The sequence below is a fragment of the Manis javanica genome, chromosome X (genome assembly GCF_040802235.1).
Source record: "Manis javanica isolate MJ-LG chromosome X, MJ_LKY, whole genome shotgun sequence".
NCBI classification, from domain to species: Eukaryota; Metazoa; Chordata; class Mammalia; order Pholidota; family Manidae; genus Manis; species Manis javanica.
Window position 1 is genome coordinate 30,161,150 of NC_133174.1, and position 17,811 is coordinate 30,178,960.

Genomic DNA, 17,811 nt, shown 5'->3' on the forward strand with positions numbered 1-17,811 from the left:
GAGCATCTTTTCATATTTTCTTTGCTATCTGTGTATCTTCTTTGGTGAGATATCTATTAAGGTCTTTGACGCATTTTTTTTAAAGGTTGTTTGTTTTTTTCCCGTTGAGCTTCAAGAGTTCTTTGTAATTTAATCAGATATATTTTTTGCAAATACTTTCTCCCAGGCTGTGGCTTCCTGAGTCTCTTGATTTTGCGTTTCACAGAGCAGAAGTTTTAAATTTCAATGAAATCTTACCTTACCAATTTATATTACGTTTGTATTTAGACCTCATGTGTATTTCCATTTCTTCATTTCATTCTTCACAATTTATTTGCTGTAGGTGATTCCAGTGTTATCCCCTACTCCTGGGTGCAAGAGTCAGACTCAGATCCTCATTTCTGATTCAAAGTGATTAGCCTGAATTTTGCTTTTACCACAGAAGTAAACAGAGGGGTGCTTTATAACCAGAGAGTACAGGAAGATATGAGGAGAATATCCACAGCAATGCTGTGCAGAACTGTCAGGAGTGTGATAGTGTTCAGACCAGTTTGAATCTTGGGTAATGAAGGGTTCGGAGGTGTGAATGTTTCAGGGTGAACTCCTCCCTGGTGAAATGTATTCTGAACACTGTCTTGTAGCAAGAAAGAGAGGTGTCAGACTGACTGTAATGTACCTCTCAAGCTCCAGAACTGCAGGGGAAGTCCACAGAGGTGGGATTTGGGGAAAAGCCAAAAAGCACCCCTTTGTAAAAAGGGTCTTTCTGTACTGTATAAACAAAGAATTTAAAATATAAGCTTGTGTGGAACTGAGCTGAGTCCCTACAGGTTGGTGAATTCCTACTGACAATTGGGAGAGGGCAAATTCCTTTAAAGTTTCTCAAATTTTCTGTCTTCAAAAGGGCCAGATTTTAGTTTCCTACCGCTAAAATAAACTAGTCTCTATTGACTTGCAATAATCAGTCTTTTATGAGTTTTGAAGGCAGTGGGATGTTTATCTTTCCATTTCCTTCAGTTTGTGATTGAACATATCCAAGTAATATAAATATTAGTCTATAATGATCTATCAACATATCATATATTTTTGGCAGCTGTTTATACAAAAAAATTTCAAAAACTGATTCCGAATTAGTTATATATTCTTATGGGGTATTTTCTAGCTTTGAGCAAATAAAAGCTTATATCTGTAAAGTTTAAAAGGATTTTCTTGTCTACCAACTTTATATTCAGCAAGGATTGGAAGCACAAACCCAAATGTATCCCTTTTATCAAGCTTGCTAAAGTCAATACTGTAGTATTTTTAAATGGGGACTCATTTTGAAATTCTTGCTTATATTTGAGGAAATAAAAATCTAAAATCAGGGTTCTGTTAACCAGAAATGTTAAGTGAGGTAAGTAAGCCAATTTGACGTCTGGAAACTTGAGGAACTAGTCATTCCTCCGTACTGAAGAAAGGAGTCGTGATCCTCAACCCAGCTTTGGGCTTCGGAACTTCCTGGGTGTAGGGAAATTGACCTCAGAATGGGTCAACTGACCTTCAGAATGGAGGTTCCAGTTCTGTAGATCTGAGAACTGAGCAGCTGAGAAGGGGTGAGGGAACATTTCCCTTTCTGTCCCTCCTGAAATGGCACATTGTTTTCCATAAGCAAATACGTAACTGTAAAGTGAGGCTGATGAAAGCCCGCTTCCAGAGTTTTTACTCTGTATGAGGCACATTGTCTACATTAGTTGTAACCTTTGCCACAAGCAGGAAAAATAGACACCATTATGACTCCCATTTTATAGATAAACAATCCGAGTCACATGTTGTCCAGAGTTACATAATCAGTAATGGTAAAACTAGAACCTGATATTATTTATTTCTGACTCCAAATGTTGAATAATTTCTACCACACTGTCAGCTTAATGTTTAATGCTGTGATCAAAGAAAATGTGCCTACGTCGACACGTATTTAAAGCTGCATATGAGTCACACAAGTAACCCTGCTTCGTATGGTTTTGCATGAACTGTATTTCCAGTGGTGCTTCTTTCTCTGATATCTGTGCATTCCAGTACTGAACATTTTATCTTCTTTTTGACAATAAATATTGAAAGTTGAAAGTCTTAGGTCCTACTTGATGTCCTTTGTCTAAGTCCTTTGCTTCTTGCTCTCTTCTGAATAGGCACCGTTAGAAATAAATGCCTTCACGTGCTAATGTTGAGAATAAAGTATTGGACTGAAACTTCTCACTGTAGTCATTTTATAAACAAGTATAAATAACATCATTTGGTCTTTGTTACACAGAAGGAGGAGAAATGGAAAAGTATTCAGGAGAAAAAGAAGATAGAAAGGTGATGCAAACAATGTCAAGAGAAAATATAATGACTTCCCTTTTGGATCCCAATGCTCACACATGGCTGGATGGGATTTGGACATTTCCGGTGACATGAGTTTACTGCTTATTTGGAAATTCTCGCGGGTGTAATTTTAACTGATGTGGAGAGATTTCTGGACTAGCAATTCTAAACAGGCTTGATTAAACAAAAGAATGGACTTGATTAAGTGTGATAATGTATGTAACAATCCAACAGAGACCCAGTAAACAAATATTCCTAATTCTTTCTCTCCCTTCTTTATTTTTAAAGATTATTTTCTCTAGAAGCTCTGATCTCACACAGAAAGCACTTTTTGGGATATTCCATAGAATTGTCTCCATACCCTGATTCTGCCTCCTCATAACTATACAATACAGTGGGAGACACTTAAATTCTCTCAGCCTCAGCTTACTCATCTGAAAAATGGGTTGTTATGAGGCTCTCACATGACACTATGTATTTAAGGAAAAATGCATACTAAAATGTCTCTGACTGCATTACAGTTATTCAGTGGTACACCTGTTAGTAGGGAAAAAGATTCCCAAAGAACCAATTTACATTGTCTCATTTATTTAGGTCTCTATGAGATTACAGGTAAGAGTCAGGATCCTGTGAGAGACCTGCAGCCAGCCAGGACTCCCCAGCTAAGCCCCTCTCAAATTCCTGACCCACAGACACTGTGAGAGAACAAACGCTTGTTACTTTAAGTTACTCTATTTTGAGGTAATTTTTTATACAGCAGTGTATAACTAATATGAATGTCTTAAAGGATGTGAGGAACATTTCTGAATGTAATTTACTACAGTTCATGTAAATGGTAAAGTTCTCAGTGAAAGAAAGAAAGGCCTAGATACCTGATAAAGGGATGAGGCATGAGGAATGGGATGATAATTCGAGAACATAAGCGAGACTATATTCAAGGATGTAGGTTAACCCCTCTTGCTTTTGTTTGTGTGTCTTATTTCAATAGCATTTCAAAGTAAGGGTGCTCTCGTGACTAATGGGAGTATCTTTTGACAAAGATGCAGTTTATGCTGCATGAATGATATTTTTGATGGTCAAAAGGAAGAGCCAGAGCTCAGTAGTCAAAGGGCCAGCAAACCCACCTGCTGCCAAAATTGGGCTTATTAACTAGACTGCAGCAAAGGAGAGCAGACCCCACATGGAACCTTGGAGCATCCAGGAATGCAGATTTAAGAGGAAGTGTTTATTAGTATGGGTTTGTGCTTGATTTTCCCAAGGGAGATTATGGAATCCTGTGTTGGATTGCATCTCGTCAAGAAGGAGCAGTTTAGCAATTAGATTCTCAGTAATCTTCTTTCCCGAGAGATAACGCTGGCCTGGGGACAGCACTGATAGGAAAGCAAAAAATCACTCAGAAAGACGCATAATTAGTCCTATTTCCAGCGGTGGTGTGTGGCCTCGTGTATAAATAGTGTTTATATGACCTTGTCCATGCTGCATTGGAAACACTCTTTCACCAGGACCTGATTTCCACTTTCTCAAAAGAATATTATGACACAACCATGAAGTGGAGAATTTTAAGAGCCAGCACAGGTCCACTGGGTTGGTGCATGTTTTTACGTGACTTTTGGTCGGTTAAGCAGGACAAGACCTTAGAAAGTGTCATTTTGTGGTGGGGGAGCCCAGAGTTTAGGAAAATGGTGATTAGCTCAGGATCACTCAGGCGGTTTGCGTCAGAGGGAGGATTAGAACCTAGATCTCAGACAGTTAGCCCAGGACCCTTCACGTGAGAGCAGTCCACCCTTGTACGCACAGTGACTAGAGCATGAGGGTCAGATGTGGAGTGTTTGCAGGTGACTTGTTACTGCTCAGAGTTAAAATACGGACATGGTGCTCTATCACTGTTTTCACATTGTAAAAATTTCAAACAAACCATTGAAATAAAATTATCTCTTGACTTCTCTTCAGTCCCCTCTTACCTACCCTACCACCATATACGAGTTCATTCTTTGTGGATATAAATGTGCGTCTGTTACGTAACATAGTAGCACACATTGTTCTGCAGTTTACTTCCCCCACCCCCAATTACTAACACATCTTGGAGACTGTTCCGTATCAGTGTGCATAAAGTCTGGATAGCATTATTTTATTATTATACAGAGTGAAGATGTCCTTGATCATACTCTATGTATTTTCTATACCTCCAGACTTTATGTACACTCTATAAATAGACCTGCATTTTTATCTTATATTAAAAAACGTAAATAGCTAACAAACCACTTAATTAAAACACTTGCAAGTATTTTCATTAAACAATTATCTTGAGTAGTACAGGTATTGAGACACATAATCAATGTGCTAGGTTTTGCTCGTAGTAATTTGTAGAGTATTTGTCCCATGGGTCATGGGAAATACAAGAAAAAAATAGTTTGAATACTGCTTGTTTTAGTCCGTTTGGGCTGCTAAAACAAAATACCACAAACTGGGTAGCTTATAAACAGCAGAAATTTATTTTTCACAGTTCTGAAGGCTGGGACGTCCAAGGTCAAGGGGCCAGCACATCTGGGTAGGACCTTCTTCCCAACTGCAGACTTCTGATTGTGTCCTCACATGGTGCAAGGGACCGGGGACCTCTGTGGGGTCTCTTCTGTAATGCACTAATCCCATTTCTAAGGGCTCCACCCTCATGGCCTAATTACCTCTCCAAAGCCCCACTCCTAATACCAGCCCATCAGGCATTAGGATCTCAACATGTGAATTAGAGGGAATACAGACATTCAGACCATAGAACAGCTGTATTTTAATCTGTCTGTCTTGAAAGAACTTATCTCTGCATTTCCAATTCCTGATCCTCAAGGTGCAGCTCACAAAATCCTGCTGATTATAAAGAACTATGATGATAAAATATCAAGTAGCAGATTGAGAAAGACACACAATACATGATGTCCTTATCTTGACCTCCAAAGACTTAAATGCTCCAATATTGAACTCAGGACTAGTGAGGGATTTTCCATTTGTCTCTTGAGAGCTTGTTATGTCATCGCTATGCTGTATTTGGATGAAGCAGTTCCTTAACCTAATCCAACTTCCTGTGGAATTGGTTTACAGCCCTCTAGGCTTATTTTATCTTATTTACATTCTTTTTCTGAACCTGGAAACAAGAGTACAGCCAGCCTGCAGAACCAAGTCTCTACCTTTGGAATCCAGCCTTTATGTCATTTTTCTTTGTTCACCCACATGCATTTTGTTATTAACCCAAAATAGTTTGTCTTTCCGTACGTGTCTCTCTTTCTTATAAGAGTTATGGGCTTCACAGAAAAAGATTCCTTATGCAGTATGTGGAATTAATTCCACCATGGGATTTTAATACTTTCTTCTTCATTTGCTCCCATATTTGGCTCTGCATTATGCTCATTATAAAGCAATCAAGCTTTCAAATGGATAAAATACAGAAGTAGATAGTGTAGCATTACTTCATTTAATTTAAGGTGTTTGAATGGCACATTAAACACATGCAATTCACAGTGGCCATGATAGATGTTAAGTAAAAAAAGTGAAATAGGAATTTGTTTGGTAAATAAAACAAGTGAACTTATAATCACAGCTACTGTTAATTGTTTACTGTTCTATGAAATTATAACATGGGAACTGTCACTGGAAACCTCTGTTAAGAACAGTAAATTAAGAGTATTAAATTAGTTTTTCGTGGTTACTGAGATTAAGATAAAAAGTCAAAAGCGCATACTGCTCACATAGCTTTTTAACTAAGATGTCTACAATTATTGTGTGTCATAAAATGGCATGTTACATGCTTTGTTCCATTTTCCCATGCCACTGTACATAAAAGAAGTTACCATCATATTTGCTTTCACTAGGCAAACTCTATCCTCTGTCCAGCATTTTTAAATAGCATCTTCTAGAGCAGCAGACAGGTCACTGAATGTTAGTTTACAAAGGCTGTGCATCCATTCAGAAGTTGTTTACCTAAACTGACCATCAGTTGCTGATAAAATGACCAGTAAATAATTGGTTAGTACCAAACTATCTGACTGAGTTGACTGGTTTCTCCTGGAATTAAAATGCATTTATTACATCAAAATGATAGACTGATGGACTGTAGACTAACATAGGATTATTAGTTCACTGAATTTTAGAGATAGATAAGACCTTAGGTCAAAGTTTCTCCATCTCAGCACTCTTGATATTTGGGGCCAGATAGTTTTTTGTAGGGGGCTGTCCAGGGCGTTGGTAGGTGGGTTGGCAGCATCCCTGGCTTCTCCCACTAGAACCACCAGCCGCACTCCTCCTCACGTGTCACAACCCAGAACATCTCCAGATTTCTCCCGAAATCGCCTCCTTGTAAGATCCTCTGCTTAGAGAATATCTGGTCCAATACACCCGTTTGTCAAAGGACAAGAAAGCCAGGGAGGTAAAATTACTTGGCGAAGATCACTAAAAGAATTACCTGAACATTATTCTAATTGAATAATCATTTAACATTACTACTTTCAATTCCACATCCATAAGATATTTTACAAAGCTCACGTAATCAGCATATATTTACTCGATTTGGGGGTTACTACCTAGATTGAGAATTGAAATAAACACTTCTCACAATGCAGATGTACGATGTGATGTTCTCCCAGATGAAACAAGGTTTCGAGGTGCATGTGTTTTATTAAGGATTTGTTCCCAGGAAGAGACTATTAAGGGGGTGAAGGAGGCAAGAAAAGGGGGAAAAAGCCGAGTAAGTGTGTAATTTCAGGTGAAGTGTCAGACTCAGCCTAATCCTACAGGGAGCTCTGGAACATAAAGTACACCTCAAACGTGTTTTGGCCTTGAGGCAAAGAAACTGTTCTGTTCATTGGCTGACCACTCTGGCATTAGATGTAAAATTCCTGTGCACTTCCAATTCTCTGTACTGGAAAGGAGGCCATGGATTGTCTGCAGATTTGGAAGGGATGGGAGGGATAGAAAATTACTAGAGGTTTTTCTGAGTGAGTGTGAGCAAACAGACTCTAACGCCAAAGGTAATCCTCTGAGGGTTAAAGGTGTGACTCCTCAGCATAAAGCATGCAGAAGCTTGGAAAGGGACACACAAAGCTGGCGGGAAGGTATCTGAGGGTATCTAGGCCAGGCACTAACAGTGTCTACTGCAGCGGTATTGTTGAAAAACCAGGGACTTTAGAGACAGAGAAGTATATATTCAAGTTCTGCCCTTGCCACTTACTGCATGACCTTGGACAAATTACTTGGATTTACAGACCCACAGTTTCTTTATCTTTAAACTTGAGGCAATAACACCTAACCTATCTGATACGATATTGTGAGGGTTAAAATATATGATAAATCCAAGATGGAGACCACATAACAATATTGTTACTGTGCTTTTCAATTCATGACAAAGCATATCTTCCCATTTGTTTAGGTCTTTTAAAATTTCCTTCGTTAAGGCTACAAAAATACCTTTGTAAAGGTCACATGCATGTTGTTTTAGATGCATTCCAAGGTACTTGACACCCTTAATCCTTTTGCAGATAGTCTTAATTTTATTTCAGCTTTTTTTCCTGATAGACAGAAATACAATCGATTTCATCATAAGTAAGCACTATCCAGAAAACTTATTATTTCACAAACATTATTCACAATCATATCATTTAAAAATAATGACAATTTTGTTCCATCCTGTACAATTCCAGCGTATTTTGTTTGCACTGTCTGCCTTTGTGTGGAGGTGAGGATGTGCAATACAATGTTGAATAGCCATGTAGAACATCATTGTCTCAAATGAAAATCTTTCAATATGTCACCAATGACTGATAATCTTTAGCAGATTGAAGATGGTCTTTCTTTTACTAGGCTGCACAGAGGATTTTTCCCCTTAAAATAAATCCTGCGTGCATGTTCAGATTTATCAGATGCTGTTTTTCATTTAATTGATTATATGAATTTTCTTTCATACAATAAAGGAAATTTACATTAACTGATTTTCTAATGATAACTTACTTTGCTGAGACTGTATCATTCTTTTTACGTACTGCAGATGGAGTGAACTATTGTCATGTCTGGGATTTTTGCATCTATGTTCATGATGGAGATTGACCGATAAGGTAGCTTTCTCGTCCTTTTCTCCTCAGTTTCTGTGTCAGGGTCTGCTAACATGAAACTGAGATGGGAAGTGCTCCTTTTCCCTGTCCTCTGGGAAAGAGTAGAAGCTTCTGTTCTGGATCATCTGAGAGCACTCCGAAGCCACTTTAGCTCATCCAGAGCAGTGCCCCCTTGTGGTTCCTGAGGGTAGGTACAGTACAGGCAGCCTTACCTCTGGTTCTTCCTTAGGACTGACAAGATTTAGCAAATGAAACTGTAAGGCACCTAGTTAAATTTGAATTATTTTAATTTTGCTAGTTTTCTAGTGCTACCATAACAAAGCGCCACCGACTGGATGGCTTAAACACAAATTTATTTCTTACCATTTTAGAGGCTAGAAGTCCAAGGTCTAGGTATTGGCAAGGGCTGGTTTCTTCTGAGGCCTCTCTCTTGGGCCTGTAGTTGGCCACCCTCTTCTCCCTGTGTCTTCACATTGTCTTCCCTGTGTGAATGGGTGTCCTAATCTCTTCTTCTAAGGACCCAGTTATACTAAATGAAGGCCCACTCTGATGATCTCATTTTAACTTAATTGGCTCTTTAAAGACCTTACTTATCTCCAGATACAGTCACATTCTGAGGTACTGGGGGTTAGGATGTCAACATATGAGTTCTGAGGAAACACAATTCAGCCCATAACATTTTCTATGCATATCCACATTGAAATAAAAAGAAAAAAATTATTTCATGGGATATACTTATAATAAAGCATTACTTGTTATTTATCTGAATATAAATATCTAAATTGTATACCTCTTTCTTTAGTTGTATTCCCCTGCTGGTTTACCTCTCCTTAACAATTTCCTGTTTTGCAGAATTTGCTTATACAATTCCTTGCAGTTTCAGTCTTCCATTTACACTGTAGCAGCATAGCTTTTACAGTGGGCACTTTGAACCTATTTCATTGTTTTGTCCTTTGAAAATTCATTAATGAGAACATATATTCAACATTAGCTGTGTGGGCTGATATGTTGAATATGTACCAGCATAGTTAACAATTCTGGGAACCACTCTTCAAATGTGCTTTGTTGACTCATGTAATGCCGTCTTCCATGGCACAGTTCACATTTTCATGGTTCAGGATCGTGTTGCATCTCTAAACATTTTTTTTAAATGTCCATTGACAAAAAAGGAGCAGTATCATCACTTTTTATCCTCTCCGTCTCTTGCCATGCTGAAAGAATACTCAGTAATATCCGTATGACTAAATCAAACCCTTCAAGTGACGAAATCCATTCCAAATGATAATCTTGATGAATCCCATACTAATCATCCACTTCAAGTCAGAAATTTTCTTCTGTTTCATAAGCCATGTTGTTCATTTAAAAAACAACCTTGACACATAAAGGGGAACATTTTCCATTAATTCTTTCTCTAACACGTTCAACAAATTCCTTTAATCAGTGGAGTTCTTTAATAATACTGTTTGCTCTTCTTTCGATGCACATAAGCCTATTGCTAGAGAAATAGTGAAAACTATGAATAAGGAGCAGACTTTGCTCAGTAGCTTATTTAAAAAGTCAACAAGAATTTTGGGGGCCTTTCCTTCAGAAGTAAAATATTTTATCAGTGCTTCAAACAAACTAAAGAGTCTTTCAACTGTATTTCTTAAGAAGAGCCAATGAATTTTTGAATGAGAATTGAAGCATTCTAAATGCTAACAAAATCACCCAAATCCCTTAATAACAGAGTGCAAAGACTATAAATGAGGCACAAGAATCGTTTTACGACTTTTACTTCTATTTCAACAGGAAGGACATCAGATACTGTTTGAGTTGCGTCACTCAGAATATGGGCAGTGCATCAGTCTACCACAGAATCGTGTACTTTCTGTCACCTTTAACTTGTTTAATTCATGAACTCCTAAATAAAAACAAAAAAGGAAGTCTCTGCAAACATTTGCTGTTGTGTCTGAAGTTTCATGTGAAAAGGACTTTGCTCATAGTAGCCCTATTTAAAAGCCTTTTATTGAGGAGAAAACTATTTCACAAGGCTTTAAAGGAAAAATGTATTCTGTTTTGTCATTACATGCATCTGTGGTCATGACATAAAAAACTGAGGCATTTAGATCTTTGATAATCTCTGTAGTGGTAAATGGAGCTATTGTGTTTTGATTAGTGCAGTAGATTTGGTCCCAGAACTTGAAAATTTGCTTCCAACTTGTGGTGATATAACTTCTGCTGTGATTATTTTGTCTTCTTAATCTGAATCTCTCAAAAAAAAAAGTATTTTTTTGTCATTGGTATTAGTCGAGGAAATCATCTCTCATGTCTGCCTGTTAACGTATAGTGGTTTATGTCTGACTTTCCACCCTTTTCTATGGGGAATGAACAACTGCATACTGCACAAAAAGCTTTAAAAAGGAATTGTTCCTCATTTAATAAAAGTCCACTGTTCATAAAATTCATCCCAACATTTATGCTTATGTTGGGCATTCCGAAGTTCAAATATATGCAAAAGAAAATAGATGAAAGCAACCACTGCAAGAATTAAAAAGACTGAATTTGAAAATCTCATGGCCACGTCAGTTAGCGTGCCTGTCATTCACAAATCCAAGCAAGTCTGGAAACAGAGACTGAATGGTTGAAAGTTGTGAACTTGAGAATTAAGAATATTTGATGCCAAAAGGTGAACTTCCCGTTTGCTGAAAGGGAGAACTGTCCTTGAAAGGTACAGTCTTCCTGAACAAAGCCAGAGCTGGCTATACGGTTTTGGTTAGCTTGGGGATTGGACAGTCAGAAGTGGGAGTGCTTGGGGACGGCCGGCCTTTAGCTGCATTCCTGTGGTCACTAGAGTAAGGTTGCTATGGACCCGCTGCCTTTCACGAGTATGGCCCCGGGATAAAACTTGTTGATTGGATGCTGTCTAGAAATGTGAGCTGTCGCTGATTGGCTGACTTTCAGCACAGGTGTGGGTGGAGGGAGGGAGAGAGGAAGATATCACTGATTGGCTGATTTTCAGAAGCCTGGAGGTATCGTTGACTTGCTGATTTTCAGAAGTTTAATTACTGGAGAGAGGCAGTCATTGACAGTCTCATGCTGATCGGATGTTACATGTGATTGATGGTGGTTACTTGTTCAAGACTTGGGACTGTGCCCCAAAAACAGGCATTTCCTCTCTTTAATATTTCCTTAATTTAATTCTAATTCTCCCCTTTTGATCTTCCCTCAGCCAGACCTCTGGAGACACCAGATCTTTATTTGTGGAGATACGGTTTTCAGCTAGTGTTGCTGTAAGTGATTTAATCGCTAATTGCTATGATTGAAAACTAGCTCTAACTGCTGAAATGTTTGTAACTTACTGAACAAAGCTGAATATAGGACATTTAGGTTGTGCTGACCAAGTGCAGGACAAAATCACATGGGAGGCATGTCCTGTGTGTTCAGGATGGCTGGCACTGCTAGATGAAGTCCATGCCTGAGGCAGGGTCTTGTAGCACCCAGCGTTCTCAGCAGTGCTCAGAGGGCACCCTAGAGTTCTGTGCCTGCCCAGAGCCCATGGACCAAGGGGGAGGAAGGGGCTGAGTGGACAGGACTCTGGGCCTGCAGTCCCCACTTTACCCAGACTGCTGGGCCTTCCTTATGTTCCTGGACTGGGGAAATTTTCAGTTGGAATAAGTAGTCTTATGCCTAAAATTTTGACACTCACTGTCCCCTAGTTAGATAAAGGATGTGTCATCAAGTTCCAGTCTCCAGGGACCTGGGCTCAGGATTGCTTCCAGCCCCTTGCTCTGTATGTCATGAGAAACTTGAATTACTGCAGGGCTGTCAGCAGCCTAGAACAGACACGTTAGTTAGAGTGGACGAGTGTCTATGTACTGTGGTTGTCAGCTCAGCCTCGAACAGAGGCCATCAAGAGTAGAGTCCTAAAAGGGACCTGAGATAGCATATCTGAGGCTGAAAAATGATGATGTATAACTTAACATATGCTATAAGCCGCAAGTTTACAGGCATAGGCAATGCCTAGGCAAACGTACAGATATATGATTAAAACAGAGAGATTAAGGCAACACAGGAAAACTTCCTCTGATTGGTGAATTTCTGGTTGAGTACTTTCTCCCTCTGAACTCTTCCCTGGACTTATTAAGGTTTGCGTAATCTTGGTTTCCAATAGTGTTTGCAGAGAAGGAGACAGACTATGTAGGCTGCTATATGCATGCTTGATTTTACCTACGCCAACGGCCTCACATGACCTCTCCCGATGCAGCCAAACCTAAATCTGCAGCCTGGTTCCCTCTCCTGATAGTCTGACCTGTGTTTTCTGCTCCTTACTGGACACCTCCACTTGGACAGCCAGTAGAACCTTATCATCTACATGGTCCATACTGTCCTTATCCACCACACCCTTCGTAATCTCTGCCTCTAATTTAAAATCGCCAACTCTTCTTTCTTTATCCTCAATCTCAGCTAAGAGGAGCAGCTTCTGTCTAGTCAGCCCATCTTCAGAGCCCAGAATCACCATAGGCTGTCCCCCACCCTTTCACATAATCCCTAACTTCCTAAGAATCAAACCTGTGAGGGGTCCTCGCCATCCTCACTTCCATAGCCTGAGTCAAGTCAAACCTCACCCTTTCCCTTTGTTCTGTTTAGTGTTTGCCCTCAGCATATATTCAGTGCATGCTTGCTGGATAAATGAATGAATAAATCAAGGTATGAGAGGTAACATTCACTGTTTCAAAATGATCCCTGGTAGAGTCTTCTGCCTCCATGGAAGAAACCTCAATTATTACAATGCTTACCCAACTTGAGAATCCCCATGGGAAAGTGTCGCTGAGAATGTGATCATAACTGTGTCCTTCCCAGGCCCTAACACCCTCATGTTGGAGGTGGAAATGCTGGTAGCAGGACAGGGCATCATGCTTCCCTCACAGAATCCCACACATCTCCATCATCCGCTGTCAGTTTTACAAGGAAGTGGGCCATCTCCGTCAGCTCACCATACACTGCGCAAGTGTCTGCTCCTTGGCCCAATTCCTTACCCCAGGCAATACCTGCTGGCAACACGGGCCAGCAGACATAGTCCTGCAAACCTCTGGTGTGTCAAAAATTCTGGAAGCATGAGAAAGCATTCTGAGTTAGGGGCACCATCTGGATTGCTTTTCAAAGCATGTCACCGAGTTAATGAGCCCGTAAGAAGGCATCCCCCTTCCAATTTCCCTCTCCGTGCACTACATGGCCCCTTCCACTACTCTTGTTACTTCTGGCCTGTCTCGACTATCTGTCATCATTCACTAACCCCACCCGTTCACATAGCCCCAACCTCAGTGGAGGGGGTCCACTGTATACAAGGTAAGAAATAGCCCTCTCCAAGAGACATAATGATAGCTGCCAGCCCAGGTATGTTGGCAAGGGTACACTGGGCCCCCAGGGTCCTCAAGAGATGTTGCTCTACCAGAATCCATTAATAACATATACCATCACCAGGTAATGCAGAGGAGCCAGCCATACTCTGCCTGAGAATACATAGAGGAGATTCTAAGGTAGGGCATGTAATGTCCGAGATGGTTTGCCTTTTTTCATCCAGGAGACCTGCACACTTAGATCACTCAATTCTAACCAAATCTTTGTTTCTCAGTGTAAGACGAAAATGTGATGTGGACATCAGAATTTTAAAGCTTGTTCAGAGGAGCCCTGTGACTCAGAACATCACTGCAGAAATCCGACTTTATATGGGCAAGAGATTAAGTTAATTTTCTGCTCAACCTATATAGAAAACAGGGGAGTACAAATTAATATAACTGTGATACTTGATTTTTTAATATGTAAGTTTGGACAAAAGTTAAAGGATTGAAAAAACAAAATGTGAGAGTATGTGGTATTTACATACATTAACTTGTAATGTTTTGTGTTGATGATATGGGATGATATTTATAAAAATTTACATTTTTAAACCCTCTCCACTTTATCCCAATTTCTGTTTGCTATGTCTTTTCTGTGCACATTTGACCAAAATGATGTCCAAATATGTTGACTTCAGTTCTTAACCAGAGAAACTGAAGGGAACTACTTATGTGTCCATCAGGAGGAGAATAGCTAAGTTAATTATAGAACATACTTACTTTAAAATCCTACGGAGTAGTTAAAATAATGAGGTGGATTTATATGTGTTGTCTTGGAATGGTGTTGCATTCATTTTATTATGTGACAAAGGCAAGTGGAAGAACAGTATATACATCACTACTCATTATGTTGAAAAAATCAGTATATTTTTATAGCACATCTATGTATTAAAAAGCTTAAAATGATCTTTAAAATACTATACACCATATTTGTTTTTATTGTAGTTACCTCTGAGGAGAAAGCTGAATTTTGGAGGAACGCTGTAAAGTGGCGGGAGCCATGACATTCAAGCTGTGTAGCAAAGCTCAGGCTGGAAGAAGACCCCCACAAAGCAAGGACCTTTGCAGCTGCCTCCCCCTATCACCCACCTTGATTTTGTTATTCTCCATTATACTGTTGGCTTTCTTTTGCTTGCATTTTTGCCAAGGGTGAAGCTAACCTTTGCTAAGCAGTATGGATAAGTTGAGAACATACGTTTCCCAGAAGCTTTTCAGGCCAGTGCTCCTAAAGAATGGAACACGCAGGGGCCAGATGGCTATCTTGGCATGAAATACCGAAACCTACTGTTAGTTAGTCAAACATTGACCGCCCCATCTCCACTAGGTGGGAATGCCCCCCTTTTGTATTACAATGCTAGTGAAACTAGTGATGGAGAGTCTTATAGAATGATTAGAGAAACAGAGTTATGAGGGAATATTGAATAGAATAACCCTTTCTGATACTTAATCCATCTTCTCATGTCTTCTTCTATTTGCTACTTCTATAGCGTCTCTTCTTCCTTCTCAATTACAGCCCTTTACTAGAATTTGTGCCTCATACGTTAAATTACCAAAAACCATAATTCTTCCAAGTAGTAAAGATACCTCAAGACGAGTGCTGGGCCTGGAAGCCATAGGGCATAAATCTGCGAAGAAGCAAAAAGCTAACCTTTTCAAAGAATATTGCTTCTGTCTCACTTCCCAGCTTTACATCTCCCTGTATGGCCCCGGAAGATGGCTGTTTAGCCAGAGACGGGTAAGATGCCTCACGGGAGGAACAACCTAAGACAGGCACAGTTGCAGGGGGGCCATCAGGTGAGAAAATGGGGGCCAACAGAGGTGAGGTTCAGAACCTCACCCGCCCCCCCCACGCCCCCAGTTTTGAGAGAAATTGTCTACACCCATGGATGTTTCGTTGCCCTCGTCTAGCTTGGATCAATACGTGGTCTGTAGGCACAGACCTGAGCATCTACACCTGCCTTCTTACACTACTAAATTATGCTTTCTATCTTTATCTTGCATCTACCTATAAATGAATAATCATATCTGACCTGAGTGTTTATAGTTCATGATTCGTGATCAAAACAGAAATAGTTTCTATGATATGCATGCCCTTGCATTGTTCACCATGTAAAAACTTGTTTAGTCCCTACGGTAGTAGAGCCATGGAAACCTGCATGTTATATATCAAAGAAATTTTAGTATTCACCCAGAAGAAAGAGAAGTATAGATAAGAAAGGGAAATTTATTTTGCTGCCTACTGTGCCCTATGAAGGGGTGTATAATGAAGATATGAGTTTATGATTTTAGGTTGATTATAAATTTATTAAAACTTTTCGGATATTTTTGTGGAAAAGAATCCTAGCTAACTGTGGCAGTAGGTGACCTGTATTTCACCCTGAGCTGATAGACTCCATAGTCACTGCTACATACTGCACGCTCCTGCAGTCACATGCGCTACTTAGAAACTGCGTTGCATAGAAACGTAAAACGCGATAGAGTACATGGTGCTAGGAAAATGTTAGGTCAAGAAACAGAGAAAAGATCACCTAACACTTGACTAAGCATGTATAGATTAGAAAGAAATAGAAAGAAAAAAGCTTGCCCATACCTATTAATGAACAGAACAATAAAACGTAATCATATCCTGGTGCAAAATGGTATTAATAAAGCTGTCATTGGCACTTTGTCAAGAGACCACCTCCATCTGACTCTGTGTGCTCCTGTCTCTCTGTGCACCAACTCCTCATCGTTTCGGGCAACAGCCCCCCCACCCCCCACCCCCCCCACACGGGAGCTGGACTCCGGCAGTAAAGAAAGGGAGTAGATGGTCTCCAGGGGTGACTTCCTGTGTCTGTCATTTTGGTTCTGGTTCATGCACAAGCCCGTGACAGGAGCGCCGAAAGAGGCTGTTTCTCTGCCGGTTCTTCCACTCGGAGTAGAGGACTTATTTGAGCTTGAGACGTGCCTTTGTGTCTTGTGGGAGCCTTGATGTCCTTCTGCAACTTCATGTAAGGGAGACTTGCGGTTTCTGACTGGGCTGCAGAGGTCTCGTGCCTGGTGTTTTCCGGCCTCTCTCCAGGCGGCGTCTCACAAGGCCTTGTTAACTGCGGCGCGATAATGGCAGACGCAGGAGCTCAGAATAATCCCAACCAGCACGTAGTGACTTTTGAAGATGTGTGCGTACACTTCTCCCCAGAGGAATGGGAGCTACTTGATGTTGTTCAGCAATGCCTATGCTATGCTGTGATGTGGGAGACCTTTGAACTGGTGGCCTCACAGGGACTTGCATTTTCCAGATACCACCTAATTTCCCAGCCTGAGCCACCAAGAGTCCCCCAAGCTCCTGGCATGATAGACATAGGTCCAACCGTGGCAGAGATAATCCCGGAGAGCCCTGGTGCTGGCGGTTGTCATAAAGCGGAGGATAAAGATGCATCTTCTGAGCAAGGTGTTAATGTGAAGAGTGTCACAGGTGAGAACTCTCAGGGCAGGTTCTTCCATCCAAAAGAGCCACCCATGTGACCCACTCTCGAAGGACATCTTCCATCTGACTGGGCAGCAGGGAACATGCCCTGAGCAGCAACCATACCCACGTAAGTCATGCGGGAGAACCTTCTGGGTCACTGAAAACCTTGCCCAGAGCCGGAGGCAGCAGAATGGAGAGACATTATCTCGAACGGAAAAGGGCCAGGCCTCCTCCGGGAAGAGCGTCCCAAGCCACATGTCAAAGGAGGCCTGCACTCGCCAGGAGGATGCGGAGGACTTGGCCAGCTCTGGACTTGGCCCGCACCGCGCCACTCACAATGGGAAGAAGCCACGCAGGAACACTGAGTGTGATGAGGCCTTTCACACTGCACAAGGGGATTACGAGTGCAGTCAATGTGGGGAAGCTTTCAGCGACAAGGACAAACGTGTTCAGCACCAGAAAGTACACACAGAAGAAAAGTCTTGTAAGTGCAGTGAATGTGGGTAATTATTTAGCCACAGCTCCGACTTTTTGTTACATGAGAAAACCCACGGCAAACCAACACCTTCTGAGTCCAGTAACC

At 40.7% G+C, this 17,811-nt stretch overlaps 1 long non-coding RNA gene across 2 annotated transcripts in view; it reads left to right on the forward strand.

Moving 5' to 3' along the window:
- Positions 1–16,470, forward strand: part of LOC140847484 (uncharacterized) — a 93,746-nt gene extending 77,276 nt beyond the window's left edge. For both annotated transcript variants that reach the window (XR_012127547.1, XR_012127546.1), the window contains 2 exons: positions 11,614–11,674; positions 14,726–16,470. This is a non-coding gene — a long non-coding RNA (uncharacterized lncRNA). The remainder of the gene's footprint in view (positions 1–11,613; positions 11,675–14,725) is intronic.
- Positions 16,471–17,811: the final 1,341 nt, after the last annotated feature.